General features: G+C 44.4%; 1 long non-coding RNA gene across 1 annotated transcript; it reads left to right on the top strand.

Moving 5' to 3' along the window:
• The first annotated feature begins 168 nt into the window (after nucleotides 1-168).
• Nucleotides 169-22,018, top strand: LOC106582228 (uncharacterized). Its single transcript, XR_014382055.1, has 3 exons — nucleotides 169-491; nucleotides 21,404-21,511; nucleotides 21,706-22,018. It is a non-coding gene; the product is annotated as an uncharacterized LOC106582228 (long non-coding RNA).
• Nucleotides 22,019-22,544: the final 526 nt, after the last annotated feature.

The raw sequence follows: 22,544 nt of genomic DNA, 5'->3' as shown, positions 1-22,544 counted from the left end.
TCTGAGTCATAACGACTATGTAACAGAGCGGAATTCTGGTGGATTTCTGGATTTCTGCTCTCAGGAATTGGGAAGCCTGAGCTGTTTGCTTGTGTGAGTGGGTGTGTGGGTGTTTAGGTGACTGTGTGAATAATTGTGTGAGGATTCCGCACATCCATCCTCAACAGTTAATGCTGGTAGAGAGCAGAGAAGTGTGTTATTGAGACACTTAGCGTGGAAACACACACACAGAAACCTACACACACACACACACTGTGCTGTCACACACTGTCTGCCGATGAGCTCTGTCATGCAGTCGTTTCTCTCTCCAGTGAACAAGGCTATTCTAGTAGCTCTGTTCATCTTCGCCATCCTCCTCATCCTCTATGTGATCCTCTGGTACATCTGTAGAGACGTGGACTGCGACCACGGCATCTGATCTGATTAACACCGGGAAAACCACCGAATAACCTAACGGTGGAGAGAGACCCGTCTGAAAGAGGGTCACCCTGGTAAGTCAGCACGTCTCCTCTGCTTCACGTTCCTGTGTTTGTGTGTATGTGTGTGGCTCTGTAGTGTCAGAACAAGTGAAACAGAAACAGACAGTCCCGCGCATAGGTTCCCGGTTGCGCCTCCAGGTTCCAGTCCGTTATGAAATGTATGTATAATCTTATTTACCAGATATGTCTTGAGGCTAAAAATCTCTTTTTGGAGATAGAAACCTGGCAAGAAGGTCAGTTGGGAATTATATATATTATTTATTTTTTTTGGCCATTCACAATACAAAACGAGGAGCATAAATTTGTCTTCGTTTTGGTGTAATTGGGGTCTTATTCGCCTGTAATGCCCCCAAATAACAGTAACAGTGTGTGGGCTGGCCACAGAGACTGAAGTAACACAATGCCCGCGGCAGGAATGTTCTGTTATCGTCTCCAGTATGAGCGGAGAGGTAACGGCTAGAATACCAGATGAGCGCACGAGGACAGGCAATGACACCACGCGGGAACCGGCGCTGTCCCAGTGGGCAAGTTTGGGCTGTGGTGATACCAATGTATCATCGCTGTGTGTGTGTGTGTGTGTTCGCCCTTGCATACGTGGGTTGAGCATATGAGCTGCATAGTCCTATATGATCTGACATTGGCATTAACATCGAACATTTTTACATTTAGCAGACGCTTTTATTCAGAGCAACATTCACCTAGTCGGCTCGGTGTTTAGAACCAGTGACCTTTCGGTTACTGTCTCAACGCTTTTCACTATTAGGCTACCTGCCGCCTAACGCGATCAAACAAGAAGATTTAAAAAACAAGATTGTTCTTCACCCTATTGAATCCAATTTCTTACATGAGCTTTTCTTGTGTCATGCATTAATCATTTGATGTTTGTCGCTAGTACTCTATACCCTGACGCTGACAAACGCGTTCGTTTTTGACTGCTGCTGCCCAATAAAAAAATCTGTCTTTCAGTGTGGGATTAATCTCTTCTATCATATGCCTTTACAACCCTGCACCCAAATACATTTGTTACAAGAATAGCAATGAGCATGCCATTTATTCCTCTAATCATCATAGCCATGCTGAGTCAATGTTGCGTGGTTGTATTCAATACATAATACACCTTTAGGCATGTCGACCACTTGGCAGTGAGTGTGTCTGAGTGTGTGTGTCTGAGTGCGTGTGTCTGTGTGCATGTGTGTGAGAAGCACCTTTGGCAGCGATTACAGCATCCTAGTCTTCTTGGGTATGACGCTACAATCTTGGCACACCTGTATTTGGGGAGTTTCTCCCATTCTTCTCTGCAGATCCTCTCAAACTCTGTCAGATTGGATGGGGAGCTTTGCTGCACATCTATTTTCAGGTCTCTCCAGAGCTGTTCGATCGTGTTCAAGTCTGGGCTCTGGCTGGGCCACTCAAGGACATTCAGAGACTTGTCCTGAAGCCACTCCTGTGTTGTCTTGTCTGTGTGCTTAGGGTTGTTGTCCTGTTGGAAGGTGAACCTTTGCCCCAGTCAGTTTCATCAGACTAGAGAATCTTGTTTCTCATGGTCTGAGAGTCTTTAGGTGCCTTTTGGCTAACTCCAAGGGGGCTGTCATGTGCTTTTTAGTGAGGAGTGGCTTCCATCTGGCCACTACCATAAAGGCCTGATTGTTGGAGTGCTGCAGAGATGGTTGTCCTTCTGGAAGTTTCTTTCATCTCCACAGAGGAACTCTAGAGCTCTGTCAGGGTGACCATCAGGTTCTTGGTCACCTCCCTGACCAAGGTCCATTTAGCCAGCAGCATACCACCCTGCATCCCACTGCTGGCTTGCTTCTGAAGCTAAGCAGGGTTGGTCCTAGATGGGAGACCAGATGCTGCTGGAAGTGGTGTTGGAGGGCCAGGAGGAGGCACTCTTTCCTCTGGTCTAAAAAAATATCCATCTGTAGTGTACTGTCTTTTGGATGGGACGTTATAGGGTGTCCTGACTCTCTGAGGTCATTAAAGATCCCATTGCACTTATCGTAAGAGTAGGGGTGTTAACCCTGGTGTCCTGGCTAAATTCCCAATCTGGCCCTCATACTATCAGTCATCTAATCATCCCCAGCTTACAATTGGCTCATTCATCCCCCTCCTCTCCCCTGAAACTATTCCCCAGGTCATTGCTGTAAATGAGAATGTGTTCTCAGTCAACTTACCTGGTAAAATAACAGTTAAATAAATCTCCCCTGATTGCTGCCGGGTGGCCAGCTCTAGGAGGAGTCTTGGTGGTTCTGAACATCTTCCATTTAAGAATGATGGAGGCCACTGTGTTCTTGGGGACATTCAATGCTCAAGATAAATCAACGTGTCTGTAGAAAATTCCTCACACACCCTTGAAATGTAAAATTTTATTTGTCCATATACTTAAATAATAGGCCGACTTAAATAAAGTATAAATAGATCGACAGTGTTCTGATCCAGCTGAAGCTGTATAAACTGACTGACAGAATAACGGCTTCTATCCTGCCTGGAAGAAACAGATAAACCATCCAGAATAGCAACATGAGGGGCTGAAGGACACATCAAGGACAGAAGATACAGCCGCCTTTCTCTGTGTGTGTGGATGTGCGTGTGCGCGCGTGTGTGTATGTTAGATAGTGTATTTCTAGGTTGAGGGTCAGTGAAGCGGTCCATCCTTGTGTGTGTGGAGATCACATGGGCCGAGACTAAGTGTTCGTGTCACACAGGAAGATGACAGTATAGGGAACAGATGTCTTTAGATTACTAACACTACAACTAGGTTATGGTATGTGAGACAGTCGGTGAAATATGAAATATTTTTACACCAAAAAACATCGTTCATCAAGCCAACATGGAACAGGCTCCATCATTTTGTACAGATGAGCTTCCACATAGACAGTGTTCTGACTGGGCTACGAGGGACTGAAGTCGCTTCTCTAGGAGTCAGGCTGGTCAACCTATCATGGTCAACTGTAGATCGTCTAGACACACACACACACACACACACACACACACACACACACACACACACACACACACACACACACACACACACACACACACACACACACACACACACACACACACACCGTCTGTGTCATCATTCTCGTACTCTGTAGTTATTATTATCAAACATTCCGTGGTAAAGCCAGAGTCCTGTACTGTGTGTGACTCATAGTATTTTTTGAGATGTCAGTATAAAGTGGCCCCCCACGGTTTCCTCTTTGTCTGTGCTATGAGCTCAAGGTCCCTGTGATGTGACCTGTCATTATCCTCTCCTTCCCTCCCCCTCTCTCCTTCTGTCACTCCATCTCCTTCTTTACTCCCTTCAAATCAAATGAAGTTGTATTTGTCACACACTTCGTAAACAACAGGTGTAGAATAACAGTAAAATGCTTAGTTATGGGCCCTTCCCAACAACGCAGAGAGAAAAAATGTTAAATAATATAAAAAATAATAACACAAGGAATACACAATGAGTAATGATAACTTGGCTATATACACTGGGTTCTAGTAACAAGTCGATGGCAGGGGTAAGAGGTCATTGAGGTAGATATTCCTTCCTCTCCCTCTTACCCCACCCGCTCTTTCTCCCTCCTTTCTCCTTCCTTACAGACGGTACCTCCTTATCAATCTCTTTAACCCAGGCTAAAACTGTCCCATGGCTAGTTTACCCTCCTTGCACACAGGCATTTGTTAACCCAAGGATTAACACTAAACCAGGGTTAAAGGCCGGCTCACACGTGTTCCCTGAAGCCCACATTTTAAAATGTTTTATGATGAAGAGAGTAGAAACAGCCAGGTAATAGAAAGAGAAGGTTGTGTGGGAATAGCGGTAGGACGGGGATTCAATCCAACACTCGATCATATTGATGTACATATACCAAAGGCGTTGGCAGTAACCACTAGACCAAACCCCAGGGCCACACTGGCTGTCTTGGGTGATTTCCGGGGGGAAAAAATCTAAAAGTCGGTACTACTAACCCTAATCTGGAGCAGGTCCGGCTAAACCCTGGGCTAAGGTTGGGGTTATTCCACTTTCAAACCTCCCTTAGCCCTGGGCTTCGAGGCTCCATTAGCCATTGGAAGTTCTTAGTCCTGGGCTAAACTGAATGTATTCTCTGTGCTGGATAGCACACATACCCTCGAGTTCTGTCATGCTTCATGTCCACTGTACTTATCTTTGAGTTATGCAACATGTTGCACACACACACACACCACACACACACACACACACACACACACACACACACACACACACACACACACACACACACACACACACACACACACACACACACCACACACACACACACACACACACACACACAGCAACACTGTGATAAGTCTGTCTATGATCTTATTAGTACACATTGCTGAACAACAATCCCAATCCGAAGGGATGTGTGTTTTTCGTGTTCATTTGTGTGATTATGTGAGAATGTGGTTGTGTATGTATTCATGTGTGCATGTGTGTATACGGTAGTGTGTGTATGCGATAGTGTGTGTGTACACGCCCGCGAAGCTGTCACAATACTGTCCCATCATCCTAAATAATCCCACAGTCATGCGTGAGATGCGATTTCCAATACAGAGGTGTGGGCCACCTCACTCACCCTGAACCTAGAAGCTCACTCATTCACTCACTCACACTCTCTCTCTCTTTCTCAATGTATGTAAATTGTAAAGTCTTTGTCTGTAATGTCTATTTTCGCTAATGGGGATCCTAATAAATAAAATAAAATACACACACGCAGGTTAAGTCTTAAATAGGAGGAACTTCTTGGTGCAATTAAAGCCTTTAAGTCCGGGAAAACTCCAGGGCTGAATGGCATACCAGTGCAGAAGGGTTGGGTATGTTACTTTCTAAATGTAATCCATTACAGTTACAAGTTACCTGTATAAAATTGTAAACTTTTGGATTACCCAAACTCAGTAATGTGATCTGATTACATTCCGTGACTTTTAGATTAGAAAGACATCTATTGAAGGATAAATCAATGTTAAAGTTTACATAGTGGCCATATATTGATGTTACATTTTACTTTATGAGTTGGTTATGTAGACTTCTTCTAACCCATCGCTTTCTACTACATATAATAATACAATTAAATGATATCTTTACATTAAAAACCAAAGTCTATCAGAATTCCAGTCGTTTCAATAAATGTTATACCCCTTGATCTTCAAGAATAGGACTTGGAAATATGGAAGTATAGATTAGCCAAATTGTTTTACCTGAGCATGACCCCAAAATTAAGGACTTATTAGCCAGCCTTACTCCGTTGTTTATGATTTTGTTGTCATGGAGGACTGATTGGGCTCATTGTTTTCGAGTTGAAAAATAAATGCTGCGCTCATGGAATGCAAAGCTTTCATCAAGGGAAATGGTGGCTACTTTGAAGAATCTAAAATCCAAAATATATTTTGATTTATTTAACACTTTTTTGGTTACTACATGATTCCTTATGTGTTATTTCGTAGTTTTAAGTTATTCACTATTATTCTACAATGTAAAATATATATGAATGCCTGGAATATTTCAATGTTGGAGAATCTGTTATAAAATGGGTTAAAGTTATGTATAGTAACCCCAGGTGTAAAATAGTAAATAATAGCTACTTCTCATGAAGTTTTAAACTGTCAAGAGGAGTAAAACAGTGTTGTCCACTATCGGCATATCTATTTATTATTACCATTGACATTTTAGCTGTTAAAATCAGATCCAACAATAATATACTGCTCAAAAAAATAAAGGGAACACTTAAACAACACATCCTAGATCTGAATGAAAGAAATAATCTTATTAAATACTTTTTTCTTTACATAGTTGAATGTGCTGACAACAAAATCACACAAAAATAATCAATGGAAATCCAATTTATCAACCCATGGAGGTCTGGATTTGGAGTCACACTCAATATTAAAGTGGAAAACCACACTACAGGCTGATCCAACTTTGATGTAATGTCCTTAAAACAAGTCAAAATGAGGCTCAGTAGTGTGTGTGGCCTCCACGTGCCTGTATGACCTCCCTACAACGCCTGGGCATGCTCCTGATGAGGTGGCGGATGGTCTCCTGGAGGGATCTCCTCCCAGACCTGGACTAAAGCATCCGCCAACTCCTGGACAGTCTGTGGTGCAACGTGGCGTTGGTGGATGGAGCGAGACATGATGTCCCAGATGTGCTCAATTGGATTCAGGTCTGGGGAACGGGTGGGCCAGTCCATAGCATCAATGCCTTCCTCTTGCAGGAACTGCTGACACACTCCAGCCACATGAGGTCTAGCATTGTCTTGCATTAGGAGGAACCCAGGGCCAACTGCACCAGCATATGGTCTCACAAGGGGTCTGAGGATCTCATCTCGCTACCCAATGGCAGTCAGGCTACCTCTGGCGAGCACATGGAGGGCTGTGCGGCCCCCCAAAGAAATGCCACCCCACACCATGACTGACCCACCGCCAAACCGGTCATGCTGGAGGATGTTGCAGGCAGCAGAACGTTCTCCACGGCATCTCCAGACTCAGTGTGAACCTGCTTTCATCTGTGAAGAGCACAGGGCGCCAGTGGCGAATTTGCCAATCTTGGTGTTCTCTGGCAAATGCCAAACGTCCTGCACGGTGTTGGGCTGTAAGCACAACCCCCACATGTGGACGTCGGGCCCTCATACCACCCTCATGGAGTCTGTTTCTGACCGTTTGAGCAGACACATGCACATTTGTGGCCTGCTGGAGGTCATTTTGCAGGGCTCTGGCTGTGCTTCTCCTGCTCCTCCTTGCACAAAGGCGGAGGTAGCGGTCCTGCTGCTGGGTTGTTGCCCTCCTACGGCCTCCTCCACGTCTCCTGATGTACTGGCCTGTCTCCTGGTAGCGCCTCCATGCTCTGGACACTACGCTGACAGACACAGCAAACCTTCTTGCCACAGCTCGCATTGATGTGCCATCCTGGATGAGCTGCACTGCCTGAGCCACTTGTGTGGGTTGTAGACTCCGTCTCATGCTACCACTAGAGTGAAAGCACCGCCAGCATTCAAAAGTGACCAAAACATCAGCCAGGAAGCATAGGAACTGAGAAGTGGTCTGTGGTCCCCACCTGCAGAACCACTCCTTTATTGGGGGTGTCTTGCTAATTGCCTATAATTTCCACCTATTGTCTATTCCATTTGCACAACAGCATGTGAAATTTATTGTCAATCAGTGTTGCTTCCTAAGTGGACAGTTTGATTTCACAGAAGTGTGATTGACTTGGAGTTACATTGTGTTGTTTAAGTGTTCCCTTTATTTTTTTGAGCAGTGTATTAAGGATTAGAAATCCAGGGCTTAAAAACAAACGTGTCATTGTACGCTGATGATTCATGTTTTCTTTTAAATCCACAATTAGAATCCATCCACAGCCTCATAGAGGATCTAGATACTTTTTCTAACCTCTCTGGATTAAACCCAAATTATGATAAGTGTATTATATTACGTATTGGGTCACAAAAAAATACAACTTTCACATTACCAGATAGTTTACCAATAAAATGGTCTGACGGGATGTGGATATAGTCAGTAAACATATCCCGAAAGAAAGAAATGATCTCACTCCAATAAATGTAAAAAGAAAGTTAGCAAAAATAGATACGATCTTGCTACCCTGGAAAGGAAAACACCTGTCTATTTGTGGAACTCTTTAGTCATATCACAGTTCACCTATTTGCTTATGGTTTTGCCTACACCTAGAGACCTGTTTTTTTAATTATATGAGCAAACAATATTCCATTTTATTTGGAATGGCAAGCGAGACAAAATTAAAAGGGTCTATTTATATAATGAATATCAATTCGGAGGGCATACATGATAAAATATTAAAGCATTAGACCTCTCATTAAAGGCGTCAGTCATACAAAAGTTATACTTAAATTAGTCTCACCCCATGTTCAAGAATGGCCTTTTCCCCCTTATTCAGATTACAACCGCTCACTTACGGTTATTTGAAGACGAAATAATCTCCAAAATATCGTTCTTTTTTTAAACAAGCCGTAGAAAGTTGGTTGCAATTTCAGTTTAATCCACCAGAAAAGACAGGACAAATAATACAACAAATATTGTGGTTAAACTCAAATATACTAATTGATAAATACCTAGGTGTCTGGCTACACTGTAAACTCTCCTTTCAGACTCATATATTAAGCATCTCCAATCCAAAATTAAATCTAGAATCAGCTTCCTATTTTGCAACAAAGCCTCCTTAATTTTGTACCCTCATAAAACTGACTATCCTGCCGATCCTTGACTTCGGCAATGTAATTTACAAAATAGCCTCCAACACTCTACTCAGCAAATTGGATGCACTCTATCACAGTGCCATCCGTTTTGTCATCAAAGCCCCATATACTACCCACCATTGCGACCTGTATGCGCTCGTTGGCTGGTCCTCGCGACATATTCGTCGCCAAACCCACTGGCTCCAGATCATCTACAAGTCTTTGCTAGGTAAAGCCCCGCCTTATCTCAGCTCACTGGTCACCATAGCAACACCCACCCATAGCATGCGCTCCAGCAGATATATTTCACTGGTCACCCCCAAAGCCAACACCTCCTTTGGCCGCCTTTCCTTCCAGTTCTCTGCTGCCAATGACTGGGACGAATTGCAAAAATCACTGAAGTTGGAGACTTATATCTCCCTCACTAACTTCAAGCATCGGCTGTCAGAGCAGCCCATCTGTAAATAGCCCATCCAACCAACTACCTACTTCATCCCATATTTGTTTCGGTTTTTACTGCTCTTTTGCACACCAGTATTTATACTTGCACATCCTCATCTGCACATCTATCACTCCAGTGTTAATTGCTAAATTGTAATTACTTCGCCACTATGGCCTATTTATTGCCTTACCTCCTTACTTAATTTGCACACACTGTATACAGATTTTCTATTGTGTTATTGACTGTATGTTTGTTTATCCCATGTGTAACTCTGTTGTTTTTGTCGCACTGCTTTGTTTTATCTTGGCCAGGTCGCAGTTGTAAATGAGAACTTGTTCTCAACTGGCCTACCTGGTTAAATAAAGGTGAAATAAAAATAAATAAATATATAGATATTTTTTCTTGATTAAATGTTTATAAAAGGTATGATATTTGTAAATTATTAAAGGCAAGTGGAAGGGAGAAAAAGTAAGGAACTTGTCCGTCGGCCCTGCATTAAAGACCAAAACTGGTTAAAGAAAATAAATAAAATATATACCAGTTTCATTTAAGGACCAAAACATTGACAGTTGTGCCATATAGATTGCAAAATAGTTGGGAAGAGATTTTCGATGTACCAATTCCATGGCACATGGTTTGTGAATTGACACTTGTAGGCCGTCATTGTAAATAAGAATTTTATCTTAACTGACTTGCCTAGTTAAATAAAGGTTAAATAAAAAAAATATTGAAAACATGAATTGACACGCAAAATGACGGCGGATTCAAAACTTTGAATATATCTATTTAAATTATTATTAAAATAATTATTGCATCTAATATAATGTTATATGGGGGATACAATCTTCCCAGCTCTGCAGATTTTGCTGCGAGGAGGCAGAGTCATTAGATCATTTATTTTGGTACCGTCCATATGTAGCTTGTTTTTGGTCACAGGTCCAGGAATGGCTGAAGAATTGCAACATTTACCTGGAGCTAATGCTGCAGATTATATTATTGATCGATTGACTATGACTTTTCAAATCACCCAGTAAAAAATCCCCCATAAATAGTGGGTTCTGTAGCAGTATTGATGTTACTCATATTGATGTTACACTTGAAATGGAAACAAATTGTTACTTACCGTCTTCATGTACTTGAGGTGCTGGTTAACATCATGCATAGTAAAGTTTGCTTAACTATATATCTTTGTCTGTCGTGACCACAACACAAAGCATATTGAAACTCAAAAGAACCTGGATCTCATCGATGTATTTGAAGAATACATCCCAGGCGGCAGTTTGGACAAGTGTCCCGTTTACAAGCTAGTCATCGAGCCGAACGTCAACGCTAGCTGGCTCGTGAGTGATGCTAAAGCAAACTGGCTATGGGACAGAAGCAGATTCGTGAGCAGCTAACATTCCATTCTATAAATAAATCGCTATGGAAAATGCACTGAAACCTCCGAGGGAACAAAGACTGATGATTGCAATTTAGCCTTTACCTAGAAAAGAAGGAAAGAGGAATTCAATTTGTACATGGCTCTTACAATGGGAGAAAAACCTGATGACTACGAAGTGAAGCTACTGTATTATCTCATTGGGGAAAAGGCAGAGAGATTTGTGAGACCGTCTGTGTGGGCTATACAAAATACATTCTCTTTGTTGAGGAGTAATTGCAGCACTGGATGCATTTTGTGATCCCAAGAAAAATGAAAACAATTGGGAGATCTAATTTGTTCATGCGCAGTCATGGCCAAGATGAGAGTTTAGACAAATATATCACTGAATTGAGGACTCTAGTGGCCACCTGCAACTTTGGAGTAATCACAGACTCTCTTATCAGAGACAGGATTGTGTGGCACGTGCGGCCCACACTCAAGAGAACGCTTACTCAGAGAGACTGATCTCAGTTTAGAGAATGCATATAGATTGGAAGAACTGCTAAAGTCATAGGGCCCTGTAGCAGTGCATGCATTAACATACAGAGAGACCGAGAGGGAGAGGAGACCCTACAGAGGGGCCAAGAGGGAGAGGAGACCCTACAGAGGGAACGAGAGGGAGAGGGACGAGAGGGAGAGGAGACCCTACAGAGGGGCCAAGAGGGAGAGGAGACCCTACAGAGGGAACGAGAGGGAGAGGAGACCCTACAGAGGGAGAGGAGACCCTACAGAGGGACAGAGCATTATACAATACAGATACTGTGGACAGACACATGAGAAAAAATGAAAAATGCCCTGCATATGGACAAAAATGTCAATTCTGTGATAAAACAATCTCTACGGTTTACAAAAGTGCGAGAGAAACAGAGTCCTGGCAATGGATAATGTGTCAGCTGACTCAGATAGCGGTGAGGATGTTCTCTGCATCACACTAGGGCCAAAGTCAGAGAGCATCAATGTGGTTCAGGAGAAAACCACAGACCCCAATGCACCTCTCTTTACAACCATGCTGGTCAACAAATGTAAGTCAGATTTCAGCTAGATTGTGGTGCTAGTTGTAATGTTATCCCTGCAAACCTCATAAAAGCCAGTCACCTAGAGCCCTGCAGTCAGGTATTGGTGATGTATAACAAGAGTACTCTGGGGAAGTGTACACTTAAAGTGATCAATCCACGTAATAAGAAAACCTACAGAGTTGAGTTCATCGTAGTCAACAATAATGTGCACAGGCCCATTCTAGGCATTAAGGCTATCCATACAATGGAGTTGATTACAGTGCAGCATCACAACATCCTGGCCATCCAGAAAACAACAGGATCCTGGACTAAAGAGCAAATAAAACAGGATTACGCTGATGTCTTCCAGGGAGACGGCTGCTTACCTGGCAAACTGAAGCTGGAAATGGATGAGCGAGTAAGGCCTGTCCAGCTGCCAAAGAGAAGAGTGCCAGCAGCACTATATGAACCACTCAAAGAGGAGCTTGGTGGTCTAGAGAAAAGAAGGATGATAAAATCAGTTGAAAAAAGCACAGATTGGATTATCAGCCTGATCGTAGTGCAGAAACCGTCTGAAAAACTAAGAGTGTGTATTGATCTAAAACCTCTCAAGGCGCTCTGGAGGAGCCATTACCCACTTCCCACTATTGAAGATGTGCTGCCAGATCTGAACAGAGCACCTGTGTTCTCTGTTTGTGATGTGAAAAACTGATTTTGGCATGTGGAACTGGAGGAGGAATCCAGCTATCTCACCACGTTCTCTACTCCCATGGGACGCTACAGGTGGCTGCGCATGCCAATGGGAATCAGTCCAGCCCCAGAGATCTTTCAGAGTAAGTTGAACCAGGCAATGGATGGTCTTCCAGGAGTCAAAATCATTGCAGATGACATCCTGATTTTGGGAGAAGAAGACAATGATGAAGCAGCGACTCTAGACCATGACAAGAACCGGAGAATGCTCCTGGACAGTTGCAGGAAGCTCAATATCAAGCTGAATCCGGAGAAGCTGCAGCTTCGGCGAAGGAAGTGCCCTATATTGGCCACCTGCTAACATCAGAGGGGTTGAAAGTGGACCCAGGAAAAGTGACAGCCATCAGACAGATGCCTAGGCCTACAGATGTGCAGGGGGTGCAGTGCTTCCTGGGCATGGTAAACTACCTAGCCAAGTTCTGCAGCCACGCCACAGAGTTCTGTGAGCCACTGCTGCAGCTAACACACAAGGACTCACTGTGGGAGTGGTCAGAGAGACATGAGCTGGCTTTCAAGAAAATCAGGGATGCCATTGCACAAACCCCTGTGCTGAAATGCTACAACCCAACAGAACAGCTTGTACTACAATGTGATGCTTCAGAAAGTGGGTTAGGAGCAGCCTTGATGCAGGGAGGACAACCAATAGCATATGCCAGCAGAGCCCTGACAGAGACTGAAAAGAGGTATGCACAGATAGAGAAGGAGCTGTTTGCAGTGGTTTTTGGCATGAAGAGGTTCCACCAATTCACATATGGACGAGCTGTGGAAGTGCAGTCATATCACAAGCCTCCAGAGAGCATCATGACAAAGCCTCTTCTCAACACACTAAAAAGACTACAACACATGATCATGAGACTCCAAAACTACAAGGTCAGTCTCCGATACGTTCCTGGAAGACAAGTGGTGCTGCCCGACCTGCCTGTGTCTCCGAGAGACTAAAGGCCATTCAGAGAGACACTGATCTGGACCAGGAGCTCCAGACACTGAAAATGTTGATCCTGCAGTGGTGGCCTGAAGTGAAAGAACATGTACCCTTTGAAGTAGCCATGTATTTTCACAACAGAGATGAGCCGAGTGTGCAAAATGTTGTTATCTTCAGAGGTGAGCGAGTCGTTGTGCCTGCTGCCCTCAGGTGAGAGATAATGCAGAGAATCCATTCCTCACACAGGAATTGAGGGATGTCTGAGAAGAGCTCGCAAGTGTGTCTACTGGCCAGACATGAATGGAACAATGTAGCACCTGCACTGCATGGGGTGTGAAGCAGCAGAAAGAGATGCTGAGGCCACAAGAAGCACCAAAGCGTCCCTTGGGAAAAAATAGGGATCGACCTTTTCCACTTCAACGACAGAGACTTCATGGTCACAGTTGAATACCTCTCAAACTTCTGGGAAGTGGACCATTTGGAGAACGCACAGTCGAAAAAGGTCATTCCAAAACCGAAAACACACTTTGCACGCTATGGGATACCTGACATCCTTTACTCAGACAATGGCCCCCAGTACTCTTTCAGCAAGGCTTGCGACTTTAAACACAAAACATAATCTCCAGAACACCCGCAAAGTAATGAGAAAGTGGAATTGGCTGTGAAAACATCCAAAAGACTAATGGCAAAAGGAAAGAGAGCAGGTACTGACCCATACCTGGCCATGTTGGATCACAGAAATACCCATCACAAGGAACATACAGCAGCCCTGTAATGGCGCTCATGGGGAGATACAAAGACACTTCTGGTAATGAGTGAAAATCTACTGAGACCGGTGATGACAAACTGTCAGCAGGAAGGTTCAAAGAAAGACAGCAGAGACAGGCAAAGTACTACAACACCTCTGCTAAGGATCTAACAGTGCTGCAACAAGATGACAGGGTGAGAGTTCAGCCACTCACAGGACAGAAACAGTGGTGGCAGAGGGCCACAGTAGTCAGACCTGTGGAGCAAAGGTCCTACGAGGTGAGGACAGGGAGAAGTCTTCAGAAGGAACAGGAAACACCTGAGGAAGAGCAGAGAAATAGAGGAATTCCTCACTGTTGAGGAGCCTGGCACAGAGCCAGTAAACAGAGCACCAGCTGATGCCCAGCAGGGTGCGGAACACAACCTAGAGGTGAACGCTGCACCTCAACAATAAGATCCAAACATCACAGGTCAAACACCTCCTGATGTAATCAACACTCCTCACACAAGGCCTCGTAGGGCCACCCGAAGACCTATACACCTGAAAGACTGTGTGAATGTAAATAAAATCTACAAAATAATGTAATGGACAGTCAGAGACATTAAACAACCGTTCAGTTCAAATTCCAGTTTATTGCAGACATGGACTAAAAGCCAAAGTTAGGTAGAGTCTGCCTTTCTTGTAAAAATAAAAAATGAGAACATGTAGCAATATTGATCAAATCACATGTTATTTGTCACATGCGCCAAATACAACAGGTAGACCTTACCGTGAAATGCTTACATACGAGCCCTTAACCAACAATGCAGTTTTAATAAAATAGAGTTAAGAAAATATTTGCAAAAGAAACTAAACTAAAACATTTTTAAAAAATGGAATCAAGTAACACAATAGAATAACAATAATGAGGCTATATACAGGGGGTACCAGTACCAAATCAATGTGTGGGGGTACAGGTTAGTTGAGGTAATTTTACATGTACAGTAGGTAGGGGTAAAGTGACTATGCTTAGATAATAAACAGTGAGTAGTGGCACTGTAAAAACGAATGGAAGGGGTGTCAATGCAAATAGTCCGGGTGGCCATTTGATTAATTGTTCAACAGTCTATGACTTGGGTGACTGGAGTCTTTGACAATGTTTTGGGCCTTCCTCTGACACCACCTAGTATGTAGGACTGGATGGCCGGAAGCTTGGCCCCATTGATGTACTGGGCCGTACGCACTACCTTCTGTAGCGCCATACGGTCAGATGCTGAGCAGTTGCCATATCAGGAAGTGATGTTATTCATATTAATGTTGCACAGGGAACTGCAACCAACTGTTACTTAGGATCTTGTACTTGAGGTGCTGGTTAACAACATGCATAGAAAAGTTTGCTTAACTATACGGTACCAGTAAAACATTTGGACACACCTACTCATTCAAGGGTTTTTCTTTATTTTTTCTAAATTGGAGAATAATAGTGAAGACATCAAAACTATGAAATAACACATATGGAATCATGTAGTAACCAAAAAAGTGTTAAATAAATCAAAATATATTTTTGATTTTATATTCTTCAAGGTAGCCACCCTTTGCCTTGATGACAGCTTTGCACACTCTTGGCATTCTCTCAACCAGCTTCACCTGGAATGCTTTTCCAACAGTCTTGAAGGAGTTCCCACATATGCTGAACACTTGTTGGCTGCTTTTCCTTGACTCTGTGGTCCAACTCATCCCAAACCATCTCAATTGGGTTGAGGTCGGGTGATTGTGGATGCCAGGTCATCTGAATGTGCACTCCATCACTCTCCTTCTAGGTCAAATAGCCCTTACACAGCCTGGAGGTGTGTTGGGTCATTGTCCTGTTAAAAAACAAATGATAGTCCCACTAAGCGCCAACAAGATGAGATGGTGTAATGCTGCAGAATGCTGTGGTAGCCATGCTGGTTAAGTGTGCCTTGAATTCTAAATAAATCAGTATCACCAGCAAAGCACCCCCACACCATCACACCTCCTCCTCCATGCTTCACGGTGGGAACCACAAATGCGGAGAGCATCCGTTCACCTACTCTGCGTCTCACAAAGACACGGCAGTTGGAACCAAAAATCTCACATTTGGACTCATCTGACAAAAGACAGATTTCCACCGGTCTAATTTCCATTGCTCATGTTTCTTGACCCAAGCAAGTCTCTTCTTCTTATTGGTGTCCTTTAGTAGTGGTTTCTTTGCAGCAATTTGACCATGAAGGCCTGATTCACGCAGTCTCCTCTGAACAGTTGATGTTGAGATGTGTCTGTTACTTGAACTCTGTGAAGCATTTATTTGGGCTGCAATTTCTGTGGCTGGTAACTCAAATGAACCTATCTTCTGCAGCAGAGGTAACTCTTCCTTTCATGTGGCGGTCCTCATGAGAGCCAGTTTCATCATAGCGCTTGACGGTTTTTGCGACTGTTCTTGAAATCATCCGGATTGACTGACCTTCTTGTCTTAAAGTAATGATGGACTGTCGATTCTCTTTGCTTATTTGAGCTGTTCTTGCCATAATATGGACTCGGTCTTTTACCAAATAGGGCTATCTTCTGGATACCAACCCTACCTTGTCACAACACAACTGATTGGCTCAAATGAACTAAGAAGGAAAGAAATTACACAGATTAACTTTTAACAAGGCACACTTGTTAATTGAAATGCATTCCAGGTGACTACCTCAAGAAGCTGGTTGAGAGAATTCCAGGAGTGTGCAAATATGTCATGGTGGCTACTTTGAAGAATCTCAGATATAAAATATATTTTGATTTGTTTAACACTTTTATGGTTACTATATGATTCCATATGTGCTATTTCATAGTTTTGATGTCTTCACTATTTACAATGTAGAAAATAGTAAAAATAAAGAAAAACCTTGGAATGAGTAGGTGTGTCCAAACTTTTGATTAGTACTGTATATATATGTCTGTCGTGACTACAACACAAATTTGTCCCAATTCTACTACTGAGCACACACACACACACACACACACACACACACACACACACACACACACACAGACACAGACACACACCATCTCGAGAGGTGGTCTGAGTTCGGTTCGCTTGAATTCCACGGTCCGGTTCCCTTTTTTAGGGCAATGTGAACACAAAGCTCCCCAGTTTATTCCCTCACCACACACTAGACTACTGCAACACCATTTCCCCTGCCATAACCCCTCACATTGGTGCCACAAATGAGAGAAGAAGATCATGTGCAGGTTCGTGGAAAAAAACGTGTGCTGTTTTTGGATATTGATTAGCAATTGTCAAGGATGGACAGAAATTCCAAAATATGTGTGGAGTTTTCAGTTCAGATTATTTGTTTTCAATATGTGATCTATTGGCTAATAGAGCTTCATAAGCTGTTTATTGATGGTGGGGTTTGAATAGTGTGAGAAGACAACATATTTGGTGAGAATCACAACATAGGGTACAAAATCTAATCTAACTCAATTCTATTCTAGGGGCAGTAGCCTAGATTGGGTGTACAATTTTCAATTACAGCATTATTTAATCTGCAGTGATTCTTCTGCTATTTATTCTGTTACCAATAATATTGACATGTTAATAGTATCTTCTGATTACAATTACTGTCTTTTAACTAAATGCAATCTATTAACTTCCAAAATGTACAGTTGAAGTCGGAAGTTTACATACACCTTAGCCAAATACATTTAAACTCAGTTTTTCACAATTCCTGACATTTAATCCTAGTAAAAATTCCCTGTCTTAGGTTAGTTAGGATCACCACTTTATTTTAAGAATGTGAAATGTCAGAATAATAGTAGAGAATTATTTATTTCAGCTTTTATTTCTTTCATCACATTCCCAGTCGGTCAGAAGTTTACATACTTGTTTAACCTGGGTCAAATGCTTCGGGTAGCCTTCCACAAGCTTCCCACAATAAGTTGGGTGAATTTTGGCCCATTCCTCCTGACAGAGCTGGTGTAACTGAGTCAGGTTTGTAGGCCTCCTTGCTCGCACATGTTTTTTCAGTTCTGCCCACAAATTTTCTATGGGATTGAGGTCAGGGCTTTGTGATGGCCACTCCAATACCTTGACTTTGTTATCCTTAAGCCATTTTGCCACAACTTTGGAAGTATGCTTGGGGTCATTGTCCATTTGGAAGACCCATTTGCGACCAAGCTTTAACTTCCTGACTGATGTCTGGAGATGTTGCTTCAATATATCCACATCATTTTCCATCCACATCATTTTCCTCCCTCATGATGCCATCTATTTTGTGAAGTGCACCAGTCCCTCCTGCAGCAAAGCACCCCCACAACATGATGCTGCCACCCATGTTGGGATGGTATTCTTCAGCTTGCAAGCATCCTCCTTTTTCCTCCTAAAATAACGATGGTCAATATGGCCAAACAGTACAATCTTTGTCCTCATGTGCAGATGCAAACTGTAGTCTGGCTTTTATATGGTTGTTTTGGAGCAGTGGCTTCTTTCCCGCACATGTTTTTTCAGTTCTGCCCACAAATTATCTATGGGATTGAGGTCAGGGCTTTGTGATGGCCACTCCAATACTTCGACTTTGTTATCCTTAAGCCATTTTGCCACAACTTTGGAAGTCTGCTTGGGGTCACTGTCCATTTGGAAGACCCATTTGCGACCGAGCTTTAGCTTCCTTACTGATTGGCCTTCCAGGTTATGTCGATATAGGACTCGTTTTACTCTGGATATAGATACTTTTTTACCTGTTTTCTCCAGTATCTTCACAAGGTCCTTTGCTGTTGTTCTGGGATTGATTTGCACTTTTCGCACCAAAGTACGTTAATCTCTAGGACACAGAATGCATCTCCTTCCTGAGAGGTATGATGGCTGCGTGGTCCCATGGTGTTTATAATTGCGTACTATTGTTTGTACAGATGAACGTGGTACCTTCAGGCATTTGGAAATTGCTCCCAAGGACGAACCAGACTTGTGGAGGTCTACAATTTTTTTTCTGAGGTCTTGGCTGATTTCTTTTGATTTTCCCATGTTGTCAAGCAAAGAGGTACTGAGTTTGAAGGTAGGCCTTGAAATACATCCACAGTTACACCTCCAATTGACTCAAATGATGTCAATTAGCCTATCAGAAGCTTCTAAAGCCATGACATCTTCTTCTGGAATTTTCCAAGCTGTTTAAAGGCACAGTCAACTTAGCGTATGTAAACTTCTGACCCACTGGAATTGTGATACAGTGAATTATAAGTGAAATAATCTGTCTGTAAACAATTGTTGGAAAAATGACTTGTGTCATTGTAACGCCCTGGCCATAGAGAGGGGTTTTTGTTCTTTATTTTGGTTAGGCCAGGGTGTTACATTGGGTGGGCGTTCTATGTTCATTTTTCTATGTTTTTGTATTTCTTTGTTTTCTGTCTTGTGTGTGTTCACCTGGCAGAACTGTTGGCTTTCGTTTTCCCTGTATGTTTTTGAAGTGTCTCATTAAAAATCATTATGACCACTGACCACGCTGCATCTTGGTCCCCTCTTCCAGACGATCGTTACAGAACTACCCACCACAACTGGATCAAGCAGCGTGCTCGGGAGGAGATGGACACCTGGTCTCGTCAGGAGTGGCTGGGGAGGAAAGACTGGACATGGGGCCAGGTGATCGAAAGATATCGGAGCCTATCTGGGAAGAACGAGAGGCAGCCCCCAATTTTTTTTTTTGGGGGGGGGCACACGGGTAGTTCGGCTGGACCAGGGGTGAGGCCTGAGTCAACTACCCATGCTTCTCAGGTGCCTGCCTCGCACTCTCTCTCCAGTACGTCCTGTTCCTGCTCCCCGCACTAGCCTGAAGGTGTGTGTTACTAGTTTGGCGTCTCCAAAGCCAGTCCCACGCATCAGGCCTACAGTGCGCATTCCCAGTCTGGAGCCGCCAGAGCCGCCCGCCTGTCCGGAGCCGCCAGAGCCGCCCGCCTGTCCGGAGCCGCCAGAGCCGCCCGCCAGTCCAGAGCCGCCCGCCAGAGCCGCCAGAGCCGCCCGCCAGAGCCGCCCGCCAGTCCGGAGCCGCCAGAGCCGCCCGCCTGTCCGGAGCCGCCGGAGCCGCTCGCCAGCCCGGTGAGTCCTGTGCCTGCGCCCAGGGCCAGGCCTCCTTCATGTCTCCCCAGCCTGGTGAGTCCTGTGCCTGCGCCCAGGGCCAGGCCTCCTTCAGGTCTCCCCAGCCTGGTGAATCCTGGGTCAGTGCCGCCGGAGCCGCCCACCAGCCCGGAGCCTCCGGAGCCACCAGGGTCGCCCGCCAGCCTGGTGAATCCTGGGTCAGTGCCGCCGGAGCCGCCCGCCAGCCTGGAGCCTCCGGAGCCACCAGGGTCGCCCGCCAGCCTGGTGAATCCTGGGTCAGTGCCGCCGGAGCCGCCCGCCAGCCCGGAGCCTCCGGAGCCACCAGAATCGCCCGCCAGCCGGGCGCAGCCAGGGTCGCCCGCCAACCGTGCGCAGCCAGTGTCGCCCGCCAGCCGGGCTCAACCAGAATCGCCCGCCAGCCGGGCGCAGTCAGGGTCGCCCACCAGTCCTCCGGCGCGGCCAGGGGTGCCACCTAAGTGGGCGACGCCGAGGGTGGAGCGGAGGCCACGTCCCGCACCTGAGCCGCCGCCGTAAGAAGGCCCACCCGGACCCTCCCCTTCAGAGTCAGGTTTTGCGGCCGGAGTCCGCACCTTTGGGGGGGGGGGGGTACTGTAACACCCTGGCCATAGAGAGGGGTTTTTGTTCTTTATTTGGTTCGGCCAGTGTGTTACATTGGGTGGGCGTTCTATGTTCATTTTTCTATGTTTTTGTATTTCTTTGTTTTCTGTCTTGTGTGTGTTCACCTGGGAGAACTGTTGGCTTTCGTTTTCCCTGTTTGTTTTTGAAGTGTCTCATTAAAAATCATTATGACCACTTACCACGCTGCATCTTGGTCCCCTCTTCCAGACGATCGTTACAGTCATGCACAAAGTAGATGTCCTAACTGACTTGCCAAAAGTATAGTTTGTTAACAAGAAATTTGTGGAGTGGATGAAAAACAAGTTTTAATGACTCCAACCTAAGTGTATGTAAACTTCCGACTTCAACTGTAAGTAGTTATCTAGCTGTCCGATAACACGATCTGATGGAATGGCTTGTCCTGCATATTGTAAAAACCCAGAGTAAATTTTGTGAATGTTGGAAAAAGATCTTCGATCTTTGCAATGTGAATGCAAAGAGGACTCGGACCACAAAAAAGGGGAAATGATCTGGCAAAAGAGTTGAGTCCTCATTCAAAGGCAAGGGCAGTGTGAATACAAAGATAACTGAATTATTTAGCTTTTTTTTACCCCAGAGTTCTCTTTAGAGAGGACTGAGATCGGTTATTTTAAAGTGGACTACATGTAAAAACACCCTAAGATTTGCACCATGTTTATTGCTCCATTCCATTTGTACTTTTGTTTATTTCATTTCTCTAGAGCTGCCCAGACAACATGGCAGAGTTGGTATAGTGACGGGAGGCATCAGGGGAATCTGCTTTGAGACCACAAGACACATGGCCAGCCTGGGGGCACACGTTATCATAGGTAGGGCTACAGTAACACAACATACTGTACTCTATAGGCCTACCAGTGTGAATGTATTATTCCTAACGTAGTTCAGGTGCATGTTTGTGCGTGTGTGTGTCTCTCTCTCTCTCTGAGTGTTTACTGGGTGTGTTTAATTAGGAGTTTAAATACATCAGTATTCTCTCTTCCCCTTCCCTCTTCTCTCTCTCTAGCTGGACAGCATGAGCGGGAGGGTGTGTCTGCTGTGAAGAGGATTCGTGTGAGGAGAACAGAGGCCAAAGGTCACAGTCCACACAACCCTGTTTGGTTTTGTGTCTCCTTGGCTCTGGATATTACTGATTGGCTGGAGAGTGAACACACCTTTACAAAGGTAGAAATCATTCCCTAGTTATAAGACAGAATGACCCTCTGATCTAGTGCGTCACGTCAGTTAGAGGTAGAGAGGGCGTCATTGAAGTATATTTCCAGACTGGGACTGTTGCAGGATCGATTTCTTTTCGTTAAGACTAAGAGGCAGGCGTTGAGGGGTGTTAGGGAATGGGGGGGAGGGGGGGCAGCGTGACAGTGCTCTGATTGATGGGGGTGAGTTGGGAGGGGGAGGAAGTGGGGGGAGGTGAGCAGCATTTAGCTCTGTCCTCTGAATGACAATGTGCCGATGGGGCGATGAGGTGGGGGTAGGGAGGAGTGTATGCACTTGCATGCGCGTGCGTGTTTCTGAATGACAATCTGACAGAAGGTTTATTATCATGTGAGGCAAGAGCTTCTCACCAAACGTCCTCTCGCTCCTGGTGTGTGTGTGTGTGTGTGTGTGTGTGTGTGCACCCTCCCTTACAAAAAAACATGAAAAAATCATGTAGTGAAAAAACAAAATATTCACTAGTCACTAGTGAAATTTCACATGTACATTTTTCATGTGTTTTTCCCTCACGACCTTGCCTAGCTTCAGATGAAAACCATTAGTGGGATGCAGGGTGTTATGTTGATGGAATTTATGTGGCAAAACTTGCAACTGGTAAAAAGGCAGAGAAATTAAAGGTCAGGGTAACATAAC

This window comes from Salmo salar, chromosome 21 (genome assembly GCF_965601325.2).
Source record: "Salmo salar chromosome 21, fSalSal1, whole genome shotgun sequence".
NCBI classification, from domain to species: domain Eukaryota; kingdom Metazoa; phylum Chordata; class Actinopteri; order Salmoniformes; family Salmonidae; genus Salmo; species Salmo salar.
This window is presented reverse-complemented; position numbering and strand designations above follow the sequence as displayed.